General features: G+C 41.5%; 1 long non-coding RNA gene across 2 annotated transcripts; it reads left to right on the top strand.

Moving 5' to 3' along the window:
• Positions 1–4,256: 4,256 nt before the first annotated feature.
• LOC112992351 (uncharacterized) lies at positions 4,257–7,798 on the top strand. Of its 2 annotated transcripts, XR_010386013.1 has the most exons (4): positions 4,257–4,379; positions 5,177–5,275; positions 5,461–5,583; positions 6,683–7,798. It is a non-coding gene; the product is annotated as an uncharacterized LOC112992351 (long non-coding RNA). The 2 variants fall into 2 exon arrangements; XR_003261505.2 differs by having other exon boundaries at positions 5,461–7,798.
• Positions 7,799–27,312: the final 19,514 nt, after the last annotated feature.

The following is a 27,312-nucleotide window of genomic DNA, read 5'->3' as shown; positions in this document are numbered from 1 at the left end:
TGATGTACTTGCAGCCCAGTAGTAACCTAGAAGTCATTAACAGAATGTAATTTGGAGCTACATAAACAATTTAAAAAAATCAATTTGATTGAATAATTTACACATGGATACTCATAAAGAGTTGGCTAGGAAGGATCCTGGCCCACTGATGTGCTTTTTCAGTGAATCTTGGAGTACTTGGGACACTTCTGTTCCTAGGGAGAATATTATTCTTTAAAAAATCAGGGAGGATGATAAGCATAAAAATAAACTACTTATTCCACTATTCCCAAGCATAGTGAGCAAAAAGTAGATGTGGCTTTCAATCTGTAGAGAAATATAAAGAATATAGATATAATTAATATCAATAAATACAATTTTATGGATCTTATTATACATATCTCTGAATGCTGCCTGCACAGGTGTGATATACTTAGACTTTCCCTCAAAAACCAAAGCAAGCCCAGAGGTACTGACCTCTACCGCCAAACCCGTTTGGCTTGCGAGGGACGGAATAAGCGAAGCAAACGCGTTGTGCATGTGGCGCCCGGTCTGGCTCCAGCGCTGATGCCACCGGGCTGTAGCAGCTCTTGGGTGCTGCGGTGCTGGCAAGGCCAGGGGAAGGCCAGCGCCGCGCTGTCAGACAACGCCTGGGGCAAAGAGCAGTTGCTAGCAAAGCCCAACTGCAATGAATGGCCAAAGAGAAAAAAAGTTTATGCTCGGAGTCTGTGCTTAAGTCAGGCCGACAACAGGACAGACATGCCACCATAACAGTCCCTAAGGCTCCAGGTAAACCTGTAATTAATTTTAAACAAATCTGATCTTTAGCAGTGAGCTTATACTTGTTCACATCTTTGCATCCGATGGCCAGAGATTAAGAGCTTAATTTTTTTTAAAACAAACTATGAGCTGTTTGTTGGGGTCTACAGTCACGAAATAACAGAGGAGGAGTGTGAATTAGGTGATCAGCCATCTTGTAGTTGAGTATTTCTGAGTCAAGGCAACACTGCCAGGGATAGTTCACATGGAATCTGTGGCCTCCAAACAGAAACATGCATATTACTTATGGATTAGTAAGTTGTGAACAAGCTGGTGAAATGGTCTGTAGACTGTTTGTGACTAAGCTTTAGTTCTATATTCATAAATTGCTCATTGCAAGCTATTTATGCATGTATGTATGTATTCACAGGGATGTAGAGGCTCAAGATGCTAATAAATGCAGTAACTTATTTCATAACATCAGTTAGTTTGATTCATCAAAACAATATAGCTGGAAAATGACAAATTTCCATACAGTACACATTTTCCCTTAGGCTTTTTCACTGAGCAATTAGTTTCATGAAGCTAATGAAGACATTTCTTGTTTTATCTGCAAAATATAAATATATATATATATATATCTCCACCAAAGATATGAATAAAACTTGACTGGAATTTGCAATTTGTTTATTGCTCCCTTTTTGGTAAAAATAAAACCTCTTAAAAGGCAGTCAGCCTCACAGCATATAGGTTCATTTGCTATCGCATTTAGCTCCCTGTTAGTTAATTCCTAAAATTATATCAGATTTTTTACCTGACTAAATAAAGAAAAATAATTAAATAACCATAATAACAAAATTCTATTTAAGGGACAAAAATACACACTGGAGAGAAAAGAATACCCTAAGATAAACAAGTAGATTACAGTAATGTGTTTTGTCTATCACCAGCACATCTCTCCTGGCAGACAGGGAAAGCTTCTAAGTTTCCTTAACTGTGGTAAGGAGCCTTGTGCCCCCTGGAACTGTTCCGGCAGCCTCAAAGTGTTCCTGGGTAAAGATGTTATATGGACAGGGGATGCAAATTTTAAGAGAGCTTCTAAAATGTCAGGAAATGAAGAAATATGGATACATGCATGGTGTGTAGCTCATGCGCAGTAGGTCCGATGTGTCTTGACATGCTGGAGGACTTAGTGCATAAATAGTGGCTCTCCATGACATGCGTGTGCAATAGCCCAGTGAGGCTGCCTGGCATGTAGAAAACTTGAAAAAATGTCAGAAATCCCCTTTTATATTCAGACAAAGATTCTAAGGGAGAGAGATGATCATTTCCCTTGCCTTCTCCAGCCCTGAGTGAGCCGATGCTTTCATTAATCCTCACATCCTGACTTTTCCGTAGAATAGATGTGCTTCAAAGGATATTAAAAACTTGAAATCACATGATTTATCTGTTTACCAGTGTTAACTCGCATCTTATCCTTGAAAATCTAGTCTAGACAAAGTGCTTAACTGGAGAAGCCTTGGCATCTTAAATTAAAGTAGTATTTTGATATCCCATTAAAATAATTTCAGCTGGACGTAAATCCAATCCCTTTTGTTGTGCTTTGCAATTCATGTTGAAGTTTAGCTTGGCAACAAGGTTGATTTCTCTTGATAGATCCCATAGTTGTTTTTTTACTCCTCTTTCTTGTTTGAGAGAGTTTGGGTAAGGCTGAGCAGCTCTGAAAGACCCAAAGATGAGGCTAGAGTGTGTGTTCAGTTGCCCAGTTCAGGATCAACCCCCTTTCTTTCTTTTTACAAAATCTAATGAATGGAGGAAAGAGTGTCTGTCTGTGGCTTTCATGGATGGAAATGAACTATTATCACTCCTTCTTTCACTGGCTCAGCTCCTTCATGGGTTGTCTTGTTAGTGGTTTCAGCTCATGAATAGACCATCTGCTATTACATATGTAGTCAGACTGTAATTTTTCCTCAACTTGATAGTTATAGTGCCTTTGCCTTTGTGGCAGGAAACTCTCCAAGCATCTTTAAGTTATAGTTTGAACAGAGATCAGAAACACCTCAGTGGGGAATGTGGGAAAATGCTGTGACTTGCAACTGGGGGCTTGTCCCATTCCCTGCTGGTGCTAATGAGGGCTGCAGGTCATGTAGCCCTCCATAAACACATGCTTTGCTTCAGCTGTGATTTGCTCCATTTTCCTAAAGGTTATTACAGGTCAAATTCTCTTCCAGAAGTCCAATACCCTTATTTTCTTCACATTGGCATATATATATAAAAAAATTATTCTTGAACCATCTTTTTACTGTCATGCAAGAAGGCATGGCCTCTTCTGATGCACTAGAAAATTTTGTGTTGCCTTTCTGATGTAAAGAAATGCTTAAAATTTTTGAATACCAATGAGTTGCTTGCTTAGACAACATATGTTTGGAGGAAAATACATCCTCCAAATTAATAATCAGTGTTGGATAACATAATATTGCTATAATTTATACAAACCATATCTGTTAACATGAAATTTTATTAAAACTTATGGTGTGGAATTTTGTTTTCACTTATATTATTTATATAGTATCATTTTTATTATATGTCTATTGCATCAAGAGAGGTTTGCTATCTGAAGTGTTTAAGAAAGAAAACATGTTGTAATAATTGAGAGGAAAGCTGAGTTATGCAGAGGCAAGCACATCAATTTACAACGAAAATGTTGTTTTCTCTGACCTGACATAGGCAAAGGTTGTTCCCGAGCAAAGCAGAGCAAAAAACACTTGGATTTTTTTTGAAATAATCTAAGTATTTTGTTTAATAGGATGATTTGCCACCTCCAATCTGAGTTTTACAGTTGTTCTACTGAGATTCAGGGAGGCCAAGAATTCTAAGGATTTGTCGTCCATGTAGACATTAAGTCACTCACCATTATCTTAGCGAATGCTTCCAGTACATAAATTAAAAAAAAAAAAGCCTTCATAAATTCATTTAAGGAGCTAATAAATTTCATTCAGTATAGTGGCTTTATAATGCAATTACACAGAACTTAGCTGCCTCTCAAATGATTGCTAAATATATTATGTTCAATGCAGAAAGGAATCCTAAATCTTTTCTAATACAAATCTTGTCTTTTCCAATGGGGCATAAACATAGATGGGTTAAAATCAGTTCCTTAATAAAGGCACCATCTTCTAGGTTTCCACCACACCTGTTTCCAAATGGGCTGTTTGTGCTGTCCCGTGGTAGGGGTTCGCTGGACAGAAAGTTCAGGGATTAAGCATTAACCAAATGGCGATCTGTTATTACTTCGACAAATGAAATTTTTCTTTACTTTCTTGGGTGTGTGTGTGTGTATTTAAAGACTTGCACATGCACACAAATGTGTATATGTGTTTATATGCTTATATGCAAATATTTATATATTAATATGCATAAATTTAATTTGCCACTTGTAGAGCCTAAAATGGATGCTAAGAAATTGGGATACATAAAGTGCAATTGAAATCTTCATCCTGTTGTGCAGGAACAGTGCTGATATAAAATGCGTGCAAAGAGGAAACAGATATTAGCTACTCTCCTTCCGTAACCAACTTAAAAAGGAAAACATTCAGCTTTCTCAACAACAAATGCTGTAGAACATTTCGAAGAGATGACAGGTGAAAATATATCTATATGACCTTTGAAAGCTAACCGGCTCTTATTATATTTGGAGTTCAGACTAAAAACCAGCATGTATGCTATGATTTCTGAGCATGGCTGACATTTCATAATTACTTCCTCCTCCATACGCGGATGCAGAAAGGAGTGAAGGGGAAGGAAAAGCGAAAACAACGTCGTGTTTTCTTGACTGGCCGTGATCACTTCTGTGGAAATGAATTTCAGTAAATCTGAATATGAAACTCTAGCTTCTGGTAATGTTTGTATCAAATATGCAAAGAGAACGCACCCATATGTGTCTGTTTGTGTGTGTATGTATACACACACATGCACACTGTAAACATATGTATATACACACACACACCTCTATACATAGGTTGTACGTGTGTCTATATATGTGTGTATATATATTTTGCATATACATATGTATAAAACTTAATATAAAACATGTCGATATCAATATAAAAGAACTGCATGTAAAAGCACAGCTGAAGAAGGTCCATCTTTCATTTTCACTGCAGAGTCGTTGCAGCTTGCTTTCCAGAAGGCCCGACCTCTGGTGGCTATTAACTTAGCTAGTTTTCTTTTTACAAGAGAACTTGCTGTTCTTTCACACCATTTAATGCGATTTCTGGTAAAGCGATTGCTCCGTTATTATTAGGTCTAAAACAGGAGAAAATCTCTACAGGAACACTCCTAAAACGAAGCAAGAGATGTGGTTCACCCAGCTTCTTTTATTCACTGGCGTGGAAGGGGCTTCCTTCTAACTCTGTATCTTTATTTTTTGTTTTCATAGGGCTTTTGCATTGCTGTTGGAGCAGAAAAGATGGAAAAAAGAATGGACTAGTGAAATTTTCATCATCTTGTACGGTAATAAAAGAACAGTGCAGGTGTGGTAAGTGCATGATGACTTACGATTAGATCTGATGTTTTGCATTTGTAGTGTTGCATTTTTTTCATACTTTCAGAATTTTTCTTTTTTTTCTTACTGTATATTTCAAATCATTTATTTTGAAAATTGTCCTACAGGGAATTTATGGACTATATTTTCATGTGTTTTAATATATGTTCTTTTGCCAGTTCTTAAATTTGACAAGGAAAAATATCAGCACAAAAAATGTCAAGCATGATTGCTCAGCAATGATTTCTGAAAGTACAGAGGGATACAAAGATGATGATCAACAACTCTTAAGAGTCGTTAAGGTAATTTTGATGGCTGAAATATGCTCCCCGGCCCTGACGCCTCTGGCGGTGGGCGTGAGAGGCACCTCAGTGGTGGCCGCTCGGCCCGGGCTGCACCGGACGCAGGCACCACCTCCCGCCAGGCGTCGGGGTCCCCTGACTGCTGTCTGTGGCCGGGCTCACGGCTCCAAAATACCTGCCTCCAGGAGCCGTTACCGAGCTGGAGTCTCTCAGGAGCGACCCAGGCATACAAGACCTGGAAGCTGGGGCTGTTCCAAGCTCCACACCAGAGGTGCTGCAGCCCAGTTGTAAATAGGTCTCGTAAAGGTCTTCTACATTTTGTGTTTATGTGTATTATATATATTCATATTACCCCAGTATTAACTGCTATGTTCAGTTTTCCCTATCCCACAGGTGCAGCTTTGCAAGCCTACCCCTTCCCCTGGAGAAGACTGCTGGCATCACCCTCTGCCTTGACTTCGTGTCTCTCAGCTTCCCAGCCCTCTATTCCGCTTGCGCCCATTTTTCCGCTCCTCAGAGTCCCTGACAGATTCCTTCCCTCTGATCTAATCACCCATTTATCACCATATGAAGCCCAATGACAGTGATTCAAGAGATATTAGAATGTTATTTACATATTTCATATTATAATGTGTGTATGATACCATCCTCTACTTTCCTTCCCCCACGCTTCTGTTGAAGTCCATGTCTTAATAATTCACAGACAGAGAAGTAGGAGGATGAAAATGAGAATTAATTTCCTTCATTCCTCAAAATTAAAAACAGCAATATTGTCTTGTACTGAATATTATTTAAAGTTCTTTCCTCTTTCTTAGTTTAATTAACCTTTGCTTAATTAATCAACTGTTGTTTTCTTACACTGTATCTGCAGCTCCCCAGTTCAAAACTGCTTCTTTACCATTGCCTTCTAATAGTCCCTCGTGAGACAAGTTAGTCGCCAGTTCTGATTTGTGTTGCTTTTTCTTGAACTCATCCTAGAGAAGGAGATGGACAAAGACTTGAGGAGTGAAAACAAAATGTGCATAGAAGATAACTAAGTCAGCTAGAGTCTTTTTTCAGTATATCTGTTATTTCTCAGCGTAGATTTTCCTTTCCGTAGGAATGGACCAATGATTTGGTCCCTTTCTCCCTCAGAAGTCAACAGACCAGATGATCCGTTCCTCTGTATTGACCGATCTCCCACCTCAGTTGACTTTCTATTGGCCTGGAGGAAACTCAGCTTGCTCTCCTCTGCATCATTCTTGCTTGCCCTCGTACAACTAGGAAGGTGCGGTGGGGACTTAACACCGACCAATGGTAGCACAACTTCAGGTACCATAAATCCCCACCTGCACCCTAAAAAATGGTTTCCTGTTCTCAGTAAGGTAACTCATTCGTTTCTCCCAACACCCTTGAGCCAATGGAGCTTAATTGCTGAGTATCTTCAAGCCTGATCAGGTGCTGTATTATCTAGGTATGGTCTCTTTCAGGTAACAGATGTGATAGTCTGCAAGAGTGACTGCACCAAAGGTTGTAGAAAATGTCTGTTACATCCCTGCTCTGTGACAAGTACATCTTTGTTTAGCAAACTTACATTGTATTGACCATTATTATTAATATTACATATTGCAAACTCAATGAATAATTTTTTGTTGTCTGGAGAGAAAGGTACTCAGTTATTACTGCACTAGGAAAGGAAAGTTGAAAATTCAGACTTCGCACATGAAATAAAATGCACTGAAAGCACTTTTCGACCCTATCAGAATGTTGTATTTCTTTGCAGTCAAACGTTCGTCTCTGATAAAGGCAGCAACGCTCTGTTCTGCCATCATTGCACTTGGAAGTGACTATGCTATTGTGAAAAGCTAAATATTTCAGTGATTTCCGCTGCACATTTTGATGTAACCAGTGCTTTCCCGAAAAATGTTTCAATTTCACCCAAGCAGCAGTCTCTGATGGAAAACTATTTGCTCGAAAATTTTCAGACAGCTCAACCCATGATGGAGAATTGAGCTGTACTAAACTTTTTGTTCTTTCTCCTTAGCTGAGCGGCTAGAAGTGGGACGTACAAAGCTGGACGTGCTCCAGCGCTTGCTTTGTTGGACCAGTGAACAGGGCCGTTGCTCGAGTTTCACCGCGTGGGAACAACAGGCTCAAGCAGTCACGCAGGGGACTTCTGGCTCAACAGTGTTCTTCCTCGGGATGAGCTAATAAAATAAACATTTATGCCATTTCACTGTAGTCTGGCTGTCTTAATTAGAATACATTTATATTTATGTACATGTTCACTAGATTCATCAAATTGCCAACTAACAGTACACTAACTATGTTTTTTAATCTTTGTAGATTGCTTGGGGTTTTTTGTTTGTTTTATTTGTTGTTCCTGAGGAACTTTATGCCCTGAGCCAGTTAAAGAAAACATTAATTAACTATAGTCCTAATCCTGCTTTTGATAAAAACCTCATTTATACAGCTTCTCAATGCATATTGCTACTTACTTTTGTGTTTTTCTACAGTCCTTTGTATTTCTTTGATTTGCAGGTCTGCAATTATAAGGCTTCTTGTACATTTGCCACCTGTCGGGGTCTCTGAATACATGCTTTTTGGCTGTTGAGTTTGGGACCTGACTCTGTTTACGAGGGAATTTCACAGTGGTTTCCAAGCTCCAACTGTCCTGTTGCTTATTAGTTATACATTACAATATGTCGGCTTAATGTTTATTTTTAGGATCCGATGATATTGACACAGGCTCTACTTCAAACAAAGCATTTTTATTTAGTAGCAGACATTAGCTATATTTTAAAATGTTTATTTTTCTATTTCTACAACCTTCCCTTCCCCCCCCCCCCCTTGGAAATGTTGCCTCTACTGCAAGCACAATCTATGAGAAATGATTAGGCAGTAGCCTGGGGAACTGGTAGAGCAAGGTGCTGAATCCAGCAGCAGGGCGGACGCTGCCATACCCAGCCTGAAGAAGATAGATGCGGCTGCCGAAAAGCTGGAAATTACCAGGAATTGAAGCAAAATGCTGCAGGCAGATTGTGCGGATCGTGGGTCACCAAGGAGTTTGTTATCTCGCAGTAGAGGGGAAAACCTTAGAAGAGCGCCTAATATATGGAAAAACTCTGTAACTGAACCTTGGGCATTATATTATCACTGGAGGAAGAGTGAGATTAATTGGAAATGGGAACTGGATAATGATTAATCTGCTGTGGAGATCCCAAGAAGGAAAGGGTGGACTATAGAGCTGCTAGGTCCAGGGATGCAGTGTGACATGCAAAGAAAGGAGAAGGAGGCATTGTAGGCCATTACACTTTTACTGAGGAATTTTCATTTGTATCCGTAGGTTGGAGGAGAACCTCATAAAACAGGTGAGCTTGGGCATTATATGCAATATACAACGAATGCAGATTCTTGATCAGAATTTATAATGTTAGTGCTCCAGGACAAGGTTTTCTTTTTTTTTTTTTTCTCCATCGAAGATAATTGCCCTGTTAAAATCCCAATTTATTTGACTTACAGCATTGCTTTCATCCATTAATTTCTCAGTTCTTACAGAGGAGGGGAATAATTAACTTTGTCAGGCAACATCTCACCTCTTCCAGTGAAGAAAAAACCTTAGAAGAGAAACAGGTAATTTTTTTGTGTTAGGATTTTTTTTATGTGTTCTCAAATTAAAACACATTTCTTAACTGCAAATTGTGGCTCCCAATGGGATCTGCAAAGCAGAATGACTTACAAATCTGTTATGCTCAGAATGTGACGGATTTCAGGACAGGTTCTTGAACCTGGGATTTATGTCACTTCACCTACTTCCTTAGGAACTCACCTTAAATTTTGAAGTTAGAAGTTAAGGAGTGGCTCACTTAGCATTAGACGTTTTCTTTTTTCATGATGCATTGAGAAGCAGCAAATTCTCCCCTCAGGTATGATATGACCTACTTGAATTGCTGGCTTGTTGAAAAATCCATATTTGGTAAACTCACCCCCCCCCCCCGCCCCCCAAAAACAACCCTCCTCCCCCCAAAACTGAAGCTCTCATTATGGAGCTATTCATAGTTGCTAGGTCTCCTGAAGCTGGCAGAAGAGGCCTGGACGGTAGCTGGAGCTCGTGTGACACCACGTGCCCTTGCTGGATTGTGTGGGCGCTCTCCGAGAACAGGCCGTACGGGTAGAAAGAGGCAACGGTCCATAGCCAAGGGCTCCTCAGAAGCCCTCCAAATGTTGAAAGGATTATATACAGCCAGGAGCTTTGCAGAAAGTGTAGTTAATATTTGAACACCACAAAAAGATAACTGTGGGAGTCCTGATTTTTGGAAGTTAAGCACACATGGTTCAGCTGTTGGCATCTAAGAGTGAGGATGCTGGTGTTGCAGTGACCAAATTGGAATTGGCAGTGGATAGAATTGGGAAAGCCATAGTAATAAAAGGAAGAGGAAGTACCAGCTGGAAAAAAGACAAATGGTACCTATTAAAAATCTGTGTTTAAAATATAAGTCATTTTAAAGGCATTCCAAAATCTAGTCTGCGCATGTCATGTTTGGGTACTACACGTGCGGATCTTGTTTTATCCATTTAGATATCTATTCTTATCGACACTATTTTAGCATCTTTACAGATTTCACAGCTATTCGACTTTAGCAACAAAAATTGTACAATAGGGACACAGTTAACGTGCTTTCAGAATCTGGATACAATCATTTACTCATGGCATTCCTGTCACAATAAAAATGTTTTGTGAAATCCTTTCGTATCAACAATACTATTATGATGAGACCTGAATTCTTTTAAGTTTTATTTTTAAAGCTATTGAATGTTTGATTTAAAAATATTTTTTTGTTTAAATGACCTAAAGGTAGAATGCCATTTTGTTAGGTCATTACAGGTTTCAAAATCAGTGATAAAAAGAATATATGGATTAGTGGGGAGTGTTTTAAGTCTAGATCTGAAAAAGCAAGCAGATTAGGAGCATTCATCTTAACCACTGTTGCGTGCACATTCACGGTAATAAGGCATATAAATAACGTGCACACGTTTTTGTGCATTCAGCTCACAGAAAACCTGGCAGCCAGGTGATCTCCAGTTTCTGGCCTGCATTCACCATGCTGCCCTTTAGATGCTCCAGCACTGTTCACGGTGAGAAGGAGCTGCCACCAGGGAGAGAGCCAGGAATGGGCTGCCAGCAGTACATCACCTCTTCAATTTATAATATATTGGCATGTGAGAATTGAGAGCCATTGCTGAATGAAAAATCTCAGTGATCTGGAGATCTAAGGTATTCTCATCTCAAAGAAATCTCCTGGAAGACTGGATATCCCAAAGGGATGAGAAAACTTCTCATCATGAAGTTTATTTCAAACTGCCAGTGTCCAACAGTTCCTGACTGTTGCCAAACAGCTTGTTGGGAAATGAGTTGCTGGAGTCTATTGAGGTCGTATGAGGTAGATGTACATACCACAGCTTGCTTTAGTTGGAACTTGGGTGGACAGGTTCAAGAGAAACCACAGACTGAGCAGATATGGTAGCCAAACTGTTTCCCTGTCCCAGCCTTGCAGCGGCTCATCCTTTGACTGAAGGACTTGGACCCTTTAGTGGGCAAGAAAATGAAAGGCTCTGCATGTCTTTTATTGTAGGCTTGAGATTCTAGTATTCTTGTAGTAATACTATTTATAAGCATTAGAATCCATGCAAACTACAGAAGAAAAATTGTGGAGCTCTTATCTAAAAGATTTTCAGTCTTACGTAGCAATAATCTTCAAACAAAAAACATGATATGCAGACAACCACTCATATATTTGCTTGCATCATTAATGTTGTTTTCAGTGGAGTCCATAAACTTAAACATTAACAACCACAGTCAAATGAATTTCATTAGCATTTGCAAATTGATACTTCTCAATTTAGAAGATTTAGCAAGGCAGTGGTAAAATTATAGGCCTCAAATTGGTCATGATTGTTTTAAGTAGTGCAATTAGAATGCAGTGCTTCGTCTAACAGTATTTTAAGCTGGGTGTTGTGATTCATTCACTCAGAAGTGATACATGCAGACAACACTAAATGTATATTGGTCAGCCGGAACGAGGGCTAAGATTTAGGTGAAAAGCTATATAGCTGCTTAAATGAGTATTTGCTCACAGGCACTTGAAGTCTCGAAACAAATGAAAGCAAGTTGCTGTGAACTATGTCTTTATGGGAACAAAAGGTACCAGGAACATGAGGGAAACTCTGAGTAGCTGCATGCCAACACCTAATTTAAGGTGCCCTTCCACCAACTGAAATTCACGCACTGAAGGTATTTCTGTTGGAAGTAAGCATTAAAATTCATTTACTGAGAAAAAAAGCTAACTGTGAATCTTTTTTAAAGGTGTTCTTTAGCTGTGACTAATGATAACCTTTTACTGGGGGACCTCAGTGCTTGGACCAAGCACCTAGCAATAGATTTCACGTATTGTTAAACCCCGCCCCTTTCAACATCCAGACATATCTGTGCAGCCCAGTCGGAGATGATACAAAAAGCTCGGGGTGCCGGTGGCTGAGTCCGTCCACCGCTGGATGCCACACGCATGGCTGTCACAGCGTGGCACTGACCTAGACCTGGTGTGGATCAGTAACACCTTGAACACCTCTGTGATGAGCCCCACTGCAAGGAGCGGCACGGGAGCAGTAAGCAACAAGGGTAATCCGTGGCCGTGATTTCTTCACTAGCATTAGAGGCCCATGTCCTCTTTCGGAAAAGAGGCAGGAGTGGGAATCAGAAATGTTATTGACAATGAACAGCTGGGTAGTGGGAACATTTGCTTGGGATATAGGCAGCCGAATTTTACTCATCAGGGAATCTATGACTAGTCAGCAAACAGATTTAAATGATGGACAAGAAAGATGATTTTCAGCTGCAGCATTTAGCCCAGCTGGAGAAGAGCAAGACTGGAGACCTCTCTAAGAATCAGGGGGTGAAGCCTACCTGAAGGCCCCACTCAGGTAAGGTGAGCTTTGGGCTATATTTCCCAGCTCTCAATGGTTAGGTGATTCTCATACGTGCTGGAAAAACAAGCACAGACATTTATTGTGGAGCAGGCCTACCTGAAAGCACTGCTAACTGAGACCTCAACTTTACCTGCCCTGCTTTAAAGGTTTAGGAATGCCAGGGGAAAAAACAGAGAAACACAGATGAATTTTTAAGAGCTTTACATCCTTGTAAAACTTTTGTGGCAGGAGGTGGTAGTAACCAGGTTACCACCATTAATTGGCTTTAGATGTGGAGGAAGTCAGAGATTGGCCTGGAGCCGTGTGGCTATTGGTGGTTTATCCCGACCATGTCAGTTAGAAAGCAATAAATAGTGAAGACAACAAAAACATGTCCATGGCTGTCCAGCACCTTGTTGGAGGCAGAGCCCCAGGAGAAGGCTGGGGGAAGCCGGCTGCCAGCCGCGGGGCCTGGCTGGGTGCCTGTCCTGCTGCCCCCGCTCCTTGGTGCTGGGCACCCGGCTGGCGGGAGCCTGTCTGTACAGCCTGCACGAGAACAGAAGTTGCTCCCCATCTGCTACGCCCGTGCAGCTTAGTCAATAAATCTCGGATTCTCTGCCACCGCGCGGTGCGGGTCCGATCTTGCAGCTCCTCTGGTCCCTTGGCGAGCAGGGGCTTCTCCCGGGGACGCCAGGCTCCTGTCAGCCGGTGACGACTCACCGGGATCAGACCGGGAACAGCAAGCAGTTATTTCTCTGAGAGAAAAACGATCTTGCCATTACGTTAGTTGTATGAGAAGCAAGGAGTTATAATTCAAAATATGCAAGTCTTTCAAAAAGATAGTTGTGAGCATGAATTAGTGTGCCGTTCTAGATACTCACAATCATAAGGTAAACCGACTGCAAAAACTGGATTTTTTTTTTTTTTTGGAGAATCTTTTTTTTCCTTTTCCTTTTGCTTTGCTTTTGCTTTTCCTTGCCCTTTTCCTTGCCCTTGGACCGCAAGAAAGTGCTGAAGACAAGAAATTGTTTTTCTTTTACTGCTGTCTGCTGCGTATGTAAGATTCAGTCCCTTCCTCTGTCCAAATCTCACTGCTTGTAATTAATGAGTCGTGAGAACATAAAGCTTCTTGTAGTACGATGAAAGACAAAAAGTTACAAATATAATAGTTGAAATTGTAAAAGAGATAATATATTAAAATTGGGCTAGTTTTAATCTGTTGACTGAAAAGCATTTAAAATTTAGTATTTTCTAAGTGTGTAATAAGCTTTGAGTATGCTTGAAATGTTAGGTGAAATCTTTTGAAACATCTTTACAGTTTCTATTTACTACTACATGGTTTGGTTTTTGAAGTTTCTTTTCTTTTAACTAGTCAGAGGAGAACTTTGTTTTTTAGGAAGCATTTGACTGAACTGGTTTTTCCCTGGCTCCCGTATTTGGTCCTAAAACCCTAAGCGTCACACTGACCGGACAGACAGAGTAATGGGAAGTGCTGGAGGTGATCACGTTCCTGTCGTGTTTTTGTTTGAGGAACATTTTAAAAGACAAAGAAAGAAACACAGATAAACTCATTCACTTTTAACTAGTCTTTTTGGCCTATTTAATCTGGTATTTTATCTGGTAGTTTAACTCGGTAATTTATCTCAGTTATTAACTCAGTAATTTAACTCAGTTAATTTATCTGGTAATTTAACTCAGTAACTCCTAACTGTAGTAAAAATGAAGGGGTATCTCAGACAGACTTTCACTTGCGATCCAGGTAACTATATTCCATTTTATATCACAGGACAGCAGAATATACTTTCTAAATACGCGATAAGTCTGGGTGCATCTACAAACAGGAATCCAAGTTAAAAAAAAGGGATAAATCGGAATATACTGGGGAGCATTAGATCGTTTCCTGACAACTAACAACCTCTGCCTTTTTTGTAGTGGCTTGACAGAGGAGGCAATTTGAGATACTCTTCAAACAATTTAGTTTACGAACACTACATGATTACAGCGTGGTGCAGTGCACAGTGGCAGTGTAGTCACACTTCCTATGCACGTGCCATTTATTTTTTCTAAATTATTTTAATGATCATTATGTTTAATTCTCCACTCTTCGCAGGTTGAGGGTGGTTGTCTAGAACTGCTGGGGCTGAGGCAGGGCTCAGAAGACCCTCAGGGAGCTCCCAGGCCAAGTGTGACCTTTGGCGAACGGTTGAGCTTCTGCGTTTCGTTCCCACATGTGCAAAGGTGAGAGAACAGCACTCCACAACCACAGCCCAGGTACAAAGTTGTGATACTGCCAAAGTATGAAGACAAAGTTCAATGTTCTATAATAGAGCATATTTTAATAGAACGTATTTTTTTTCCCTTTCCTTTTTTTTCCTTTCCATGACAGTCTAAATAGAAACATCTCTGTTGTCCCAGGAGCATTTCCAACTTGCTGTTGCACCAGCGTCCAAAGTAAGTTTTAATTTTCCATTTTTCTTTCTTCATAGTCAAGGTGAAAGGCACAAGACATAACTCTCTGCTTAATGACTTCTTATCATTTTGGAACGTGGGCTCTAACAACCTCGAGATGATTGTATTTCTGCCCGACGTTGAAATATTGTGGTATTATAAAACGTTGCGTTGTGCGCTGACAATAAAGTATGCGTGTTCTGACGTGTATGATGATCTACTGAGGGTTTAAAATTGTTTATGGACTTGGATTTGAATACTAAGTACTAACTAATTCTTTGTACATCAACATATCTGCTCAACAGGCACAAAAGGACATCAGTTTTCTGCAGGATACTGTTTCGTCATTTTTTCCAGATACGTTTTAAAGTCTAAATGAGTGATACTGTGTATGTTATTTATACCAGCTGTATTTTACATCAGGCGTATGTCCAAGCTCTATCCATTTTTACATTTTATAGCTGTAAGTTTTACATCAACGCAAATGCATTAAATTCCCTTCTGCTGAAGGTAGGAGGCTGAATAGGTGAAGTACTAAGCATTAAGATATATTAACTTTTCAGTGTCAGTGTCTTAACAAGAGGATATATAACTTTTAGTGTTAACCGCATCATGATTAGCAAAGATGGATTCTTAACCTTTTAATCTGAGAGCATTTAAATATATTAAAGCCTTACTAATATGTGCTTTGCTAATCCACATACACTGTGATTTGCACACCAAAGCCAAGGGCCTCTCTTCACTTCCCTGCACAGATTTAAGGGAAGAAAGCTATAGTTTAAATTCATTACACATCAATGTTATTAGTAATATCTTACAGAAAAATTGTTATACATAATATATATAATAAAATGTTACTATAACTAACTAAACCAGAACTTCACCTGCCCCTAACAAACAGCTACAGAATATGATATATTGTTGTTGTACGTGATACTGAATTCTTTTATCCACAAAATTCAGCAATTTTCAGGAGTCTTCCCTGTCTCAACAGTAACAGCTGAGGATATAGCTAGAGTCTCACCTGCGCTGTGCTCGCTGCTGGAGAAGGAGGGGGTACCAGGAGCCAGTTACGGCTAATCGCAGGAGCTGCTTAGAGCAGCTCGACTTCTCCTGCTGATGAATCAAGACCAGAGTCTGAATTTTGCTGCGTGTGGGTACAGCTTCAGTTCGGTACCCCCCCGGCGCACCCTTTGGAGCCACCAAATTACTTGGACACCATGCTGCCTGCAAGCCCTCTCGCCTAATTTTGTTCCATTTGCACCTTTCCGTCCCTCTGACCCTCGCCATTCTAAAGAGCTAAATCCTTTCTATAATGAGAGTGGAAATAAATTAAACTAAAACCAGCCCTGCTTCCTCACCAGTTACAGGTACTCCGCGCAGGCGCATGGGAGCGACTGCCAGGCGCGAACACCTTTTCCTCGCAAGGAGCTTCTATAGGAGGAGGCAGACTTTTAGCGTTGAGTAATAGAGGGCACAGAGGCGGAGATGAAAGGAAAGACAATACAGTCAGGTTTCCTGAAGAGTGCAGCTGATGTGCCTAATTTGTGAAAGCTAGTCCCTTAAAATCACTTTGAATCTCTGGGTGTGAATTCTGTGGGGTTTGGGGATGGGGTTTTTGATCTTATCAGGCTCTGCAGCAGGGTGAACAGGGAGTTAGACGTATTTGCCTTTAAGTTTGTTAATCAGATGCTTGCAGTGATGAGTTAAATGAATCATAGCTTTAAAAGAGAGCTCTCTCTCACGCTCACATATACTTTGGCCAATGCTTTTGGACTGAATAAAAGAAAGGCTAGATTTGCTTATGCCACGTTTAAAGTAGTGGCTACAGTCTGACATTTCATTTTGCTTCTGCCACTGAAATAAATGGTTTTGTGTTCCAGTTATGGACGTCTAAACACACCCCAGTTAAAGTGCACAATTTATGTAGTCTAAGCATTCTGCTTTCTATAAGGTTAAGCATGACTCACTGGAAACATCTAAATCCTAAATGGTGATTCACCACTGGGGGGGTGAATTACGGCTCTGCGATATGGGGTGGCCAAGGTAGGTCGTCAAAGGAAAGGACAAAAAGCGAACAGGCAGATGACTCATAGCATTGCCAGAAAGAGAGAAAAGTCATTACGAGTTTCGTGATCAGTTTAGCAATCGTTCTCACAAGAAAACAAAACCGAGCTGCGACGGGACGCTGCTTTTCCTTCACTCCTGCCATAGTGATGTCTAAGGGCTGCAATAAAGATTGAGCCCCCACTGAACAAGCATATAGCTAGACAAACCTGCTACTCCAAGGAGCTTGCATCTGAATTCAAAGTTGTGGCAAATGAGTGGAATAAACAGCGGGAAAGCACGAGCAGAGCGTGAGGCCAGCAAAAGGATGCAAGAAACCATGCGCACCACTACCAATGAATTAGAAGCATTTTCATATAGATAAATAAAAACGAACTTGACCCAACTGCCTCCATAAGTAAAAACGCTTTTTATAAACATCATGGCAGGAAATAGTTTCATTTGGGCACTGGCAAGGAGAAGCGTTAACCTGGAGGATCGTTTTGCAGAAACATTGCTTGCTGCTGGGAGGGCACCATAAGGCTGCGGTGTGCTTTTGAGATTGTCCCAGTAAAAACCTGTGAAAACTAGTGCTACTGGGGCACCATGAGGGACAGTGCCTGACCTGACGTTGTTTTAAGAACAAATAACATCAGATGGAGCGGAGCTGTGAGAGGTCCCCAAGGAGAAGACAGAGACCCTGAATCTGCTCTAAGTGAGAAAGGGAAGCTGATGAGAGAGCAGGGTGGGTTTAAAAAAAGAAAAAAAGGGGGGGTGATCTTAGCAGTTGCAATGTTGCTATCAACAAAACATTATAAAAGTAGCTTATGTTTGTGACATGTGGGTCTATACATTTTTTATTTTTTGCATGTGTTTATCTCATGATGGAGTTTATAGCAGGATTGACAATACCTCTGCTAGACTTTTCTGGGAAAAAAGCTTCAGTAGAAGAGAAGTTCTGTGGAGAGCTTTTCATTCCAGTTTCACATTGTTTATGATAAGCCCTGAATTGCTCCCTTGTTGGAACCGTTAGACAGTAATATCACCTTAACTGTGTACTTCTAAGAGCTATATATATTTTTAAACTAGCTTGGACTAATGAAACTCTCTTGCTACAAGAGTCAGGCACATCTCCAAAGGTTACAGAGAACGATAATTATCTTAGCATTGCAAATATAAAAAATATCAACCTTGCTCTTAGGCCAAAAGCAGGTCTTCTCATTTGTCTGTAAATACCTGAATTACTGCAGAACAGTGAGTGAACGTCTACATAACAGCCCTTGAACCCCCCCCCCCCCCAAATGTCTATGCAGATGCCTGTAAGAGTTTCGGAATGTAAGTCCAGCACTTGATCTCTGCTCCTCTGGAAATACTAGATCAACCGAGGTGTCTGTTTGCAAGTGTTAACCTAATATTTGCAGATGACCAAAGGGCAAGAGTCTTAGCAATGTATACAGTGCTTTGATAATGTAAAAAGGACTCAGGTCCTGAACAGAAGGTTTTTCTGCTCTTGCACAGTTAAAGTAGACGTTAATGAGGCAAATAGCTACGACCATCACTAACACAGGGTTAAAGTGCTCATTAATAGCACCCTGCTGCCCCTATCCATTATCGTGTCAGACCATGTGTGAAACCGCTTGCCCTTGAGCCCAGGTGCATAACCTGAGTTACAAACTCTGATTTTCCTTAGAGCTTGTTCTTTCAAAATTGTGCCTGCATATGTGATTGCTTTGACTTCTAAAAGATCATCAGAAATAGTTGAAAGTTTTAGTACGGCTACAAAAGCAGAAGAACACATAGACTCACTTACTGGGGCAGCTGCTCCTCGGTAAGTTTAATGAATGAAAAGGTTTGTGCTGCTGCTTCGAAAACCCCAGCTGAAAGGCACATTTTTGTAGCCATAGCTAATATAGATCATCCTTGCTTTTACATACAATATGGGAATCAGTTTCCTGTTTAGCAGTAATAATGCTAGTACAACTATTAGTATAGAAATGAATGAATCAAGCGAAGCTACTATAAGGATATTGTTCATATCTTACAGGCCCTATCCAGACATACTTTATAGTATGTCTATTAGCTAAGCTAATTCCCACTGTGTAAAAATAGATCAAATCTGAGTGGGGAAATCAGCCCCGTCAGTCTATGTAGTATTGCAGCGAAGATTTCTATGCAAATGGGCTGTAGTATGATTAGCAACTTAGTTGCTAATTGCCAAATCAGTTAGGATTATTGGTTAGTGCAATCCACACACTTTTTATCATAAAACATTCTAATATATGTTTCTGACTATAAACACATGGCGTATTCTTCTCTTGAGGAAATGAACAGCTTTCAAAACAGCAATAAATAATAACCTTTTTATCTAAAGCTACTGAAGGAGTAATGTTTAATTATGTTTAAACATGCTGTGCTTTTATGCTGCTTACTGTATAAAAATGAATACTGAAGGCTCTTCATAGCTGATGCTCTAAGTAAAGGTTTATAAAAACTCATTCAGATACTGAAATAAGGGAGAACTTTATGCCGAACTTTTAAATGAATCAAGAATGTTTTTGCTTAATGAATGCAAAAATACATATCATAAAATGATTATTCTCTTGGTGCTGTGAATCAGCCTGTGAAGACAAATAGTGTGAATGATTTCAAAATAAGATTAACTAGCATGGCAACCAATCCAAAGAGGAAATGTAACAGCAAATTTCGGATATGAGCCTGCCTTCTGTGCAAGCAGGCTGAGGACAACAGTTGATCAAACTGGGGTAGCATTTCTGGGGCAGTTTAGGGGCAGAAGCTGACTTTTCAAAATGGGGCATCTGAGTAGGTTGTCTGTCTCTGCTATTGCAGGTGTAGATGTGCGGCGCTGGGCAGTGTTTATTATTAGGCTAAAGCCCTCTTGGCTCACAATCTCAGCAGCAAACGTGATGGCGAAGCTCGAGGAGGCTCTACACTGCTGACAGAGCTGCTGCGTGCACGGGCTGAGGGCGCTGCTGGGGCCGCCGGGGAGCACGTCCTTGTCCTCCGTACTGGGGCGAGCCCTTCCTGCAAGGCGTCTGGCACGAATCGGAGATGTTGCCTCTGTCTCCTGCAGTCGATGCCCTTCCAGTTTCTTTATGGCGTGGATGGTTTCCTTCCGATTTAATGGTTGCTATTGGGAGCTCCTTGCAGCAGACATTTATTTCCGGCAGTTGGGTTTCTTTTTTATTATTTATTATCTGAAGATGGTAGAGTTACTTTGATACGATGTTAAAACATAGTAGTTGAACTTCAGGCATTTCTTAACTGAATCAACTTCTGATCCCCACAAGGAGGGTTCATGAAACTCGATGTTTCTTACATAATGCCCACTTCCCCAGGATGTTGAGATGGACTTGTTCTTAAAGCACAGTGTTAGGAGGAAGAGAAAGAAGTGGTATTTGCAATGAAATTCTTTTTCTTTGCTACCAAATTTCAATATATTTCATTTAAAGCATTTTTAGTATGAAATTGCTTACTCTCCCACATAGTCTTGAGCAACGCTGTCAGAATTAGCGAAAAAATTCTTGGATAGCACTGCCAAGTAAGCAAAATTATTTTTAACTGTACAAAAATCACTGCTTTTACCTAGGTTTTTACTATGTGTGTTAGAGATGCATTCCATCGTCTCATTTGTATGTTATAACATACATTAGCTAAATCATATGATAATCATCAGACACTGTAGCAAAGACCAGAAGAATTAGCACGATAGTCTTTCGATGCTTGCCTTTTGCAAAATGAGTCATGGAGCAGCTAATAAAAGCATCAAATCCTGGAAGAAATGAAGCTGTGATTGTGCCATATAGCATATGCCATCTGTTTACAATGTATTGCCGAACATCCCAGTGGGCAGAGGGATGCGATCAGAGCTGCATCCTTGCACAGGGTGCTGTCATCAGTGTTACGGTCGGGAAGGACAAGGAGCTGCTGCGCTGGGTGGCTTCAGGGGAGCTGTGAGTTGCTGTATGAAGAATGCAGTGCTCCTGAGGGCAGAGCCAGGGCTTCATCCACAGGGCCTCCAGGCACGTCCTCTGGTTTAATGTTCTTGTTTTGAATTTCAAATAAGTTGGCTAGAATCACAGAAATTATTCTATACTAGGTTAAATTGCTCATCCACGAAGCTCAGGATGCCCTACCTTTTATTTTCAAAGCAAAGAGCAGTCTCTTTTCCTATGTTTCAGCTGTAGTCAAATGTGTTTGCGTCTTCCTTAAGGTATCAGGTCTGGACATGGTTTAAAGCTTGACTCAACTTCCCAGACTCCATACTGTGAATAGGTAGCTACGGGGATGCTGCAGCCTGGTGTTGTGCTGTCCTCTATGGAGCCTAGGCTGCCAGAAGTCCCACGTCTTGCAATACCGGTATATCTCACATTTCCATTTATATATTTCCATTTACGCACACACGCTGTGAAGGAAAGAAAACACATTTATATGGATATGCTGAAGTGCTTGTGCCCTAAGCACTTGCACACCCAACCAGCCAGGAGGCATGCAACCAGACGGTTTACAAATAGCTGCAGTCCACTTGAAATACTGTTGGCATTAAAATATGTGCAGTAAAGGAGTCTCAGCTGAGAGGTCTGTAGAGCTCCAACGAAATGTCAAAGTAAAAAATGGCCAGACACTTTTGAATGATAAAGAATCAGAGCAAACCGTCATTTGTGTGCAGGTGATGGCAATGTGTGAACAACAACAACAAAAAAAGGGTGAGCCTCGCTGGATGCATTATTCATAATAAATTAATCTCTCAGTTATACTTCTCAGCAAGATGAACATTAGCAGCAGTATGCTCCAAAAGGCCAGCTTTAACTAAAAACTAATTTCTAAACATATTTCATGGTTTATAACTGGCAAGAAGCGCTTAGCACCTTGCAACCTTTTTAGACTGGCAATCTTGGGTAAAATGCATAGGGCTCTTTTAATTTAAGCCATTTGAGTGGAAGAGGGGGCTTATTTTGCACTCTGTAGCGTAGTTTGAGCATTAGCACAACTCTCAGAAAGGGAGCAGAGTCACAGTGTTGGAAAAGCACGGCAGGGGCACGCAGCCCCACAGCTTAAGACAAGGAGGAATGGGGACGGTTATTGCCTTCTCCGCCTTCACGGTCTCCAAGCGTAGTATGTAGCGTTAGGTAACTTCTGACTGTGGATGGTGATAAAAGCTCATTTCCAGGCCCAGCCTGAGGCTTTGGAGGCTGTTTGTGTAATATGAAAATTATTTAGAAATAATTTGGAGAAAGTATGTTAGGTTATTTAAAAAAAAAGAGAGCCCCAAACAGTAAGGTCCTTAAAAACCTTTGCATCACGTGTTCTTTTTCTTCCTACTTTCAGGGAAGCCGGTGAAGTGGGAAGGCAAACGAGGTTTGCAAGCAGCTGGGGAAGCCGCAGCCTCCCACGCTCGCCCGGCACGCAGCGTCCTGCGTGTGTCCCGGTCCCGGCGGCTGCCCGGCCGATCGCGCCTGCTTGCGGCCTCCGCTCCTGCGGGCGCTGAGCTGCAAATATCTGCGGCACTGAGCCATTTTTAACCGCGCTAGTGCTGAACGCTGTGTACGTTTCAAATGCTATTAAGCACGACCTTTTAAAGTCCCGACCTTGGCTGCGCCGCGCGGAGCCGCGCAGAGCCTTTTTGCCCGCGGTCAAAACCCGAGACTCGTAAAAAAGGGCGGCCAGTGCTCCCTGGCAGGAGGCGGCGGCCGAGGCTCCCGCCGCGCGAGGTGCGGCTGTGGGCGCCAACCTGCCGGCTAGCGCGCGGCGGCCCGTTTTGGGGCGTCTGGCGTAGAATGGCGCTTTCTTGTGACGCACGGCCTCGGGGCTGTGCCAAACCTGGGCCACCACGGCAGCGCCCTACTGCTCGCTTGCCCTCTCGCTGTGTATATATACATATACATATACATGAGATCTAATTCTTTCCCTGCAAGATCTTTCTGCCACGCTAACGTTACCTTGCTATTTTCAGCTGAAACTCAGCGGTTTTTCAGAGCTGAGGCTGATTAGGATTGATGAGGCCTGGTCATGCATTAACCCCAAAGGTTATTAGTACCTTTTTGAGGATGGCTGTAAAACGCCACATGATTTCCCTCCTGCAGTCTCCTCCATGGTTGCAGGTATGTATGAAAAGGGCAGTTTTGATTGACGTGGCTTGTTCTGGCCAAGACAAATTGAAAAGATTCCTGTTTGTGAATATGTGTGCCACCTGCCTATTGATTAGCTTTTCATTAAACCAGCTAAAAGATTAAATTAATCTTGAGAAAACCTGGTACTGACACTTTGCCATTCGGAGAGCTTTCTTCTGCAAGGCTGCCGGCCCCGCAGCCAGCAGGGACCCCTCGTGTCTCACACCTTCTGTGTAGCGCACCGAAAGAAATCGGAGATGGGGGCAAGAAGGGAAAGCTCCTAATTTGTCGTTTAGTGCTCTTCTTTGCCAAAGCATGACTCCTAAAAATAATAACCAAGGTTATTATTTTTTCTAGGAAGGCAGGCTGCAAGTTTTTTAGCTCTTTGCATGGGGTCCTAGGCTGGTTGTGGAGGAGGTTTCTGTGATCCTGAAGAGAAACATTTTCAGTCTGTTCATTGAATTGCTGTCGAGTAACACTTTCTTCTTGCGGGGGCACCGTCCAAGGCCCGGTGGCACGTTGCCCTTCCTTGGCTTCCTAGGTCTTACAATGTTTAAGGGTTTGTTTGGAAGTTAATTAAACTGCATTAGATGTTAACAGTTGAAGGGATTTCAGAGAATGAGAATGATACATTTCTCTGTAGGTACAGAAAGCAATTTATATAAAAGGCATTTTCTAATAAACTGTTGTTTCAGTTGGAGCGAGCAAATACCTTTACTGGATTTTGATCAACTTGATAGTGGCAGAATTCTGTTGCAGCAGTTGCGTTAGGAAGTCATTGGTGTCATCCAAGGATCTTAGTTTTGACAGAACAGTGTTTTCTTCCAGTAGAAGAGATGATTTATTTTAACATTTATTGTACATAATTACCGTGTTTATTATCTGTAACCTGCGTATGTCCGTGTCATGCTGACTACTTCTTGTCTGTGCTTTGTCATTATATTAATTTTTACTAGGGGTTAACTGTACCTTGGCTCTGAACTCATTCTGGGTCCGGAGCATTTCTGGTTTATGCTTCTGCGCTGGGAATTTTTGCCACTTTGCTTGTTTTATTATTCAGCTAAACTGTATACACGAACATCATGATGTTGGTATGTGCTATGGCAAATAAAATCTGTCACTAGCAAACAAAAGAGCCAGTAGATTAGGGGAAAATATAATGGCTCTTCTAAATTGCTTAGTTCTGCATCATATGTAATCCATAAGGGAAAGAAGCCTGTGAACCGCTCAATGACAACCTCTAGTCAGAAAAGTGAAAGCAAGAGCCAAAGCAATGAAAAGAAGGAAACTCTTCTGTTGAGCTTTATATTCTTTGTGCACTCAAAAGCTTCGGTGTATTCTTGGTTGTTTTTTTAAAAATCTTCTTAAGCCAGACAATTTTTTTAGCAGGCGTAAATGAACTCTTTTTTGAGTCTCAGTATTGAGCGAATCTAAAATTCATTTCTACAGGTAATTGTAGAGTCTGGTAGGTTGGTGAGATTCCTGAAGATTTAGGTAATGACTAAATTCCACTTAACTGGATATAATACTAGGTACAATTAATAATAAAAAAAAATAAAAGTCCCATGTTACAGGGGCCCTTGTAATGCTGGTTACAATCAAAGCATGATGGTAGACTAAAAAGTACCATCAGTTCTGTAGTTTTCAGATAAGTGCACCCAGTAGTGTCTCACTTTCTATGTTTCCTACTTTGCAAAGGTAAAACTGTATGGCTTGTCACGTAGCTTTGTAAAAACCCTCCATATTTCGATGTTGTTCTTGCCTGCTCTTCAGTACAGCTCTGTAACACTAAGGATCTCCCCCATAACTTAGGGTCTTGCCTACATCACAGGAGAGCTTCTAGTCTGTAAATATATGTATGTATTTTTAATTAGCTATTTGTTATAGCACCTCTGGTTGCAGGCTAGAAAGTGCTATAGTTGCTAGGGGTTGCAGAGTTGTGAAAAATCTTAGCTTTGCCCCCAAAGAGCTCACAGTGTAAATAATTGATGTGTGTAAATTGCTTTACAGGGGAAAAATACTGTGCAAGTGTTAACTTTTATTTTAATCGTTTGGGCCATATCTTGGGTTCTTTAGTCACTGCTGACACAAAATCCACATTGATGCTATAAATATTTTGCTTAGGTAATGAATGATTAAGAAGCACAATGTTTGGCCTTTATTTTATTCTCCCTTTGATGGGGCTTTTAATTAACAGCGCTATAATTTGATTTGATACACTATTCTCTTTTTGTGCTATAAGGCACCCAGAAGTGCTTGGTTTAAAAGCAATATAAAGTAAAATGCTTGTCATATAAAGCATCCAAACGTTCAGCTCAGTCTAATGCACCCCGAAAAGTTATGGAAAACCTAATGCTGAAGCTAAGCTATTCACTGTGCCGCTTCTTTGATCGCTCTTACGTAAGTAAGGAACGCGGCCGCCCTGGCAGCCGCACACTTGCTTCCCGTTGCTGCGCAGCCCTCTCCGGCCCCAAGGCATCGCTCTCGGCGATGGCGGGAGGCGCTTTGAAGCGCGGGTCGCGCTAAGTCGAGGCCGGCTCCCGCGTGCTCCAGGCGCACGTTTCTTCCTGCATTTGGGGGACTGGGCTAACGCAACAGTACAGCTTCAGGGCTGCTGCTTCATTACGCACAGCGGCGAGGCTGGGCTGGCCCAGAGAGAGGAAAGCAAGGGGATGAAGCAGAGCGCAGAGGGTGCCTGCAGGAGGACGCTGCGGAGACTTCGTGGGGTCAGGAGGGACCCAGGCTTGCTCCCGCAAAGCCCCTAGGAGCCTCCGAAGCGGTTTCTTCCTCCTCCTCGTGCTCTTCTCATTCCCTGTCCGTGAGGGCATTCCCCTGCTCTGCAAGCAATCCCGCCTGGCGCTTGCCCACTGCCCCTTCCAGACTTGCCCCTTCCAGACTCTCTTTTCTTCCTTCGGACACTGCTCTGCTCCCTGTCCGGGCTCTGATCCCCCTCTGCAGCCTGCAAGATGTGCGTGCTGCCTCCCTGCATCTCTGAGCCTTTTTTTTAACCTCTGCTTCTCTGCAGACGTTTCTCTTACGTTGAAGCCTGCCTTCCCTGCAGGCCCCATCTCCCTGTAAGACAGGCAGTTTGGGGCTGGGAGACCCTTAGGCAGCTGCACTGTTTATTTTCTTGTCTGTCCTGTTTCCTCTCTGGGCAGTATTTGGCATCACAGGGGCACATCAGAAATGTGGATTCCAGCACAGAGAAAACTCACAATAAAATAAAATTAAAATTAAATGAAACAAAACTCACAGAAATGACTCTGCGAGACATGGGCCAGAATTCAAATAAATCTATATCCAGGTCAAAGCTGGTCACTTGTGTCCCATAATGGGGAGAAGTGAGGACTGGAGGTTCCGCTCTATATTACCTCCGTTTTATATTTGCCCTCTGTTTCTGAAATTTTGTCCTTGTGGCTGAATTTCCTTTTAACCTTTTAAACAGAAAAGATGCAAAGCAAGAAGGATTTGAGTGGCTATTAGGACACGAATAAAAACATATGAAAAAGAAAGACATATAGAAAGAGAAAAGAAAGAAAATGACCCTAAAGCCATATGTATAAACGCAGAATAAAAGGTATGCTGTACATTTTGTGGGATTCAGTTTGGTTGTGCTATTAGCTATCATGAATACGTACGCAAGAGGCAAACTTGATGTTGACCCTTCTACAGTAGCTATGGCACATCATGTGCTTAACTGAGAAACTATAACGTCACATTTAATGTAGCTATTCTGCATATTATGCATTGTGGGGAAAAAAATTAATCACTGGACCAAGTGCAGAAGTCAAGTTCGCTGTCACTAACACGAAAGGGAAGGCAGCATGCGTGGCCGTTCAAGCAGGCTGCAATTGCCAGCTACAGCGAACAATTTGCTTAATGTCCCCATAATGATAACACACACCCAGCTCAAGCAGTATTTTGATCTTCACAGCACTGTCCACGTGCCCATGCTTGGATTCGAACGGCCTTTCGAGCTTCTTCTGCAGTTGGATTTTACTCCTTTTCTTCTTTCCTCTTGTCTAAATATGCAAACAAACAAAGCCCATTTGGTGCCCTATTGAATCAGGAAATCACTCTTCAGCCTCTTGATAGTTTCCCTCTGCTGCTGTTGGTTTTCTTTTCTTTTAAATTAATTCCTGCTCTACTTAGAGTAGAGCACTCT

The sequence above is a fragment of the Dromaius novaehollandiae genome, chromosome Z, assembly GCF_036370855.1.
Source record: "Dromaius novaehollandiae isolate bDroNov1 chromosome Z, bDroNov1.hap1, whole genome shotgun sequence".
NCBI classification, from domain to species: domain Eukaryota; kingdom Metazoa; phylum Chordata; class Aves; order Casuariiformes; family Dromaiidae; genus Dromaius; species Dromaius novaehollandiae.
This window is presented reverse-complemented; position numbering and strand designations above follow the sequence as displayed.